This window comes from Cajanus cajan, chromosome 3 (genome assembly GCF_000230855.2).
Source record: "Cajanus cajan strain Asha chromosome 3, NIPB_CcT2T_4, whole genome shotgun sequence".
Taxonomy (NCBI): domain Eukaryota; kingdom Viridiplantae; phylum Streptophyta; class Magnoliopsida; order Fabales; family Fabaceae; genus Cajanus; species Cajanus cajan.
Window position 1 is genome coordinate 67,059,019 of NC_138519.1, and position 4,792 is coordinate 67,063,810.

At 39.6% G+C, this 4,792-nt stretch overlaps 1 non-coding gene across 1 annotated transcript; it reads right to left on the reverse strand.

The window, feature by feature from the left end:
• Positions 1-807: 807 nt before the first annotated feature.
• LOC114915498 (small nucleolar RNA R71) lies at positions 808-913 on the reverse strand. The gene has a single exon (XR_003803546.2). It is a non-coding gene; the product is annotated as a small nucleolar RNA R71 (small nucleolar RNA).
• Positions 914-4,792: the final 3,879 nt, after the last annotated feature.

Here is a 4,792-nt window from a genome sequence, read left to right on the forward strand (position 1 = left end):
AATTACTACAACGAAGCTTGGTCCGCTTGCCAAGAGTGAAAAATCCTTCACCAAGTTTCTGGCGCCGTTGCCGGGGATTTGGCACGGATATTTAGCAATTTCCATTTCTTGTGATTTGTGAATAGTTATTTTGTAAATAATTCTATTATATATACAATTTTCTTGTTTTTTGGACTCACCCGTCTGTGCAGACTTCTTGTACTTGTATGCGAGGGAAAACTCCAGCCGAAGAATTACACTTTGATCCTGAAATTGAGAGAACGGCAAGGAGAAATAATAGTAGGACAAGGAGACTTAGGCAGTTGGAAAGACTCCAGAAGCAACAACAGGAATTCTTTGTTCCATCTTCATCAACTTCTTCCAATCAACCGTTCCCTGAAATAGAAATGGCTGAAGAAGGAGAAGGCACTCATAATGGTGGACCTAGACCAGATAGGCCTCCTAGAAGGACTTTGGGAGATTATGCTCAACAACAAGGTCCAAGGCACTTCTCTAGTATCGTAGCTCCAAATACTTCTAGAGCCATGGAAATGAAACCTGCTTTTCTCAGCTTGGTTAGCTCACAACAATTTGCTGGACTTGATGATGAAGATCCCTACTCACATCTTTCCAATTTTTATGAGCTTTGTGGTACAATGGGCATTCCTGAAGGTGATGAAGAGGCTGTCTACTTGAGATTGTTTCCATTCTCATTGACAGGAAAAGCTAAAATATGGCTACAATCTCATCCTAACCAAAGTTTAACAAGCTGGAGTGATGTGGAGAACAAAATTGTGAATAGATTTTATCCTTCATCCAAGTATATCAAGGCCAAATCAGAGATCACTACTTTCAGGCAAGGTATGGATGAACCATTTTGTGAAGCCTGGGAAAGATTCAAATCATTGCTCAGAAAATGTCCTAACCATGGGTTTGAAGATATAGCTCAACTCAATTTCTTTGTTAATGGAATCAAACCTGAGGTGAAAATGTTATTAGACGCAGCAGCTGGTGGTACTATGATGTCTGTAGGCCCAGAGGAAGCTACTCAGATCATAGAGTCCTTGGCTTCTTCTGATCATCAAGCTGAGCATGGTAGACATCAGTCTTAGAAAAGAGGAATTATGGATCTGAGCACTAATGATGCAATCTTGGCTCAAAACAAGTTGTTATCTCAACAAATTGAAGCCCTGACTAAGCAAATGGCCAAGATACCACAACAACTTCATGCTATTAACTCTCCTCCAGTTCAGCCAAACCCTCCTCTTAGATGTGATTTTTGTGGGGGAGAGCACCCAAATGGTTATTGTGCAGAAAATTCTAATGAAGAAGAAGTCAATTATTTGGGTAACCAACCAAAAGGAGGTAACTTTAATTCCCGCAATTACAATACTAACAATTATATGCAGGGAAACCAAGGCTGGAGAAACAATACTAATAGCACCCAAGGTTATGGGTGGAGGAATGAAGCTGGACCATCTAATAGGCCACCACCACAACAACAACAACATCAAACTGCTTATCCCTCTATGCACGAGAGAGCTAGCAAATTGGAGGATACTTTGACTCAATTTATGCAGGTGTCCATGAACAATCAGAAAAATACAGAAGCTTCCATTAAAAATTTAGAAGTTCAGGTTGGACAACTTGCTAAACAACTAGCTGACATGTCTGGAGGCCCATTCTCAGCAAACACAAAGACACTGTCAATCCATAACTACAAGAAGTGGGAAGGTGGTAGGTAGTGATGTTGGGTTGAGTGAAAAAGATGAGAGAGCGGAAGGAGAAGAAAATGATCAGTTGAGGGAGGTTGAGGAGAAGAATAAGAAGGAAGATGAAGAAAGAAATAAAGATGAGAATGTAAATAAAAAGGAAGAAAGTGAAAAAGAAAAAGAACAAGAAAAAAATGGAGTAGAGAAAGAAAAGAATAAGAAGAAGGGCAAGGAGGTAATTTCTACGGTTCCTATCAAAGACTTACCTTACCCTCATGCTCCTTCCAAGAAAGAGAAAGAAAGACAATTTGCAAGGTTTCTGGACATCATCAAAAAGCTCCAGATAAATATTCCATTCACTGAAGCCATGGAACAAATGCCTACTTATGCTCGGTTCATGAAGGATCTCTTGACTAAGAAGAGAAGAATTCTTGAAGAAGAAACTGTGGAGCTTGAGGCTGGGTGTAGTGCCATCATACAAAAATCTTTGCCTCAAAAATCCAGAGATCCGGGTAGTTTTACTCTCCCCGTGTCTATTGGAAATCTTTCAGTAGGTAAGGCACTATTAGATCTTGGAGCCAGTATCAATTTAATGCCATTATCTATGCTGAAGAAGATTGGAGATGTGGAGGTACGACCCACAAGGATGACCTTGCAGTTGGCAGATAGATCAGTGAAGTTCCCACATGGTATAGTAGAAGATATGATTGTGAAAGTGGACAAGTTTATGTTTCCGGTGGATTTTGTAGTCATGGATATGGAAGAAGATACAGAGGTTCCTTTGATCTTGGGCAGACCATTTATGAAGACAGCCCGAGTTATCATTGACATGGATGATGGAAAGTTGAAGGTGAGAGTTCATGATGACGAGGTGAATTTTAATGTGTTTGAAGCAATGAAGTTTCCCAAGGGCACTAAAGAATGCTTTAGGGTTGATGTATTAGATGATGTGTACTTGAAAGCTCAAGGCAACCTCAAAAGCTCATCACCACTTGAAAAAGCGTTGTTTACTGTTGATGAAGAATGCGATGAGATGCTGGATAAAGAAGTTCAAGATGTTATTGAGAGTTTAAATAAGGGTGAGAGTTCTTCTTCTAATGTTCAATTGCAAGAAGAATTGAAGAAAGAAGAGAAAGAGCAACCTGTGAAGCTAGAATTGAAGCAACTACCATCTCAATTGAAATATGTATTTTTGGAGAACGATGGTGGGAAGCCAATCATCATTAGTAACCAGTTGTCAAAAGAAGAAGAAGATAAGTTGGTTCAGGTGATAAGGGAAAATGAAAGTGCTATTGGATGGACTTTAGCTGATTTGAAGGGAATTAGTCCTTCTTACTGCATGCATAAGATACACATGGAGCAAGACTACAAGCCAGTAGCCCAACCTCAGAGACGCTTGAATCCAACCATGAAGGAGGTAGTCAGAAAGGAAGTAGTCAAGTTGTTAGAAGCTGGCATGATCTGCCCTATTTCAGATAGTGCTTGGGTCAGCCCAGTCCAAGTTGTTCCTAAAATGGGGGGTATGACGGTGGTGAAAAATGAAAAGAATGAGTTAATTCCAACAAGAACAGTGACAGGGTGGCGGATGTGCATAGATTACAGGAAGCTCAATCAGGCCACAAGGAAGGATCATTTCCCTTTACCATTCATGGATCAAATGCTTGAGAGATTAGCTGGTCAGTCATACTATTGTTTCCTGGACGGTTATTCTGGATATAATCAGATAGCAGTGGATCCTCAAGACCAAGAGAAAACAGCTTTTACATGCCCCTTTGGTGTCTTTGCTTATAGGAGGATGCCCTTTGGGTTATGTAATGCACCAGCTACATTTCAGAGATGCATGCTAGCTATTTTTGCAGATTTGATTGAGAAATGTATTGAGGTTTTCATGGATGATTTCTCAGTATTTGGATCCTTTTTTGATCTGTGCTTGAAAAATCTTGACATCGTACTGAAGCGGTGTGTGGAAACAAACCTGGTGCTTAATTGGGAAAAATGCCATTTCATGGTAACTGAAGGAATTGTATTGGGTCATAAAATTTCAGCAAAGGGAATAGAAGTTGATCCAGCCAAAGTAGAAGTCATTGCTAAACTTCCACCACCAATAAATGTCAAGGGAATTCGAAGCTTCTTGGGGCACGCGGGATTCTATAGAAGGTTCATCAAAGATTTCTCCAAGATAGCTAAGCCTCTGAGTAACCTTCTTGTTAAAAATAGTAAATTTGATTTTGATGATGAATGTTTAAAAGCTTTTGACTTGCTGAAGAAAAATCTTGTTTCAGCTCCCATAATCACAGCACCTGACTGGAAATATGATTTTGAACTTATGTGTGATGCTAGTGATTATGCTATAGGAGCTGCTTTAGGCCAGAGGAAGGATAAAATCTTTCATATCATTCACTATGCAAGTAAAGTGCTGAACGAAACTCAAGTGAATTATGCAACAAATGAGAAAGAATTACTTGCTATAGTGTATGCTTTAGAAAAATTTCGTCCTTACCTAGTAGGTTCAAAAATTACTGTTTTCACTGATCATGCAGCTATCAAATACTTGTTAACAAAAGCAGACTCAAAGCCTAGACTGATTCGGTGGATCCTATTGTTGCAAGAATTTGATTTGGAAATCAAAGATAAAAAGGGTTGTGAGAATCATGTTGCTGACCACCTGTCAAGACTTGTGAATGAAAAGGTGACTAGTCAAGAAGGTGAGGTCTCAGAAGAATTTCCAGATGAAAAGTTGTTTGCTATAAGTGAAAGACCCTGGTTTGCTGACATGGCAAATTATAAGGCAGCCTGAAGAGTATAATTGGCAACAAAGAAAGAAATTCTTCAAGGACTCTAATTTTTATGTCTGGGATGACCCTTACTTATTCAAGATTGGAGCTGATGGTTTATTGAGAAGGTGTGTGTCAGGGAGTGAATGCAAAGATATTCTATGGCACTGCCACAATTCTCCATATGGTGGTCATTATAATGGTGAGCGCACAGCTGCTAAAGTGTTGCAAGTAGGATTCTACTGGCCATCTCTCTTCAAAGATGCTCATGAGCATTGTACAAGCTGTGATAAATGCCAAAGAACAGGTGGAATTTCAAAAAGGCAT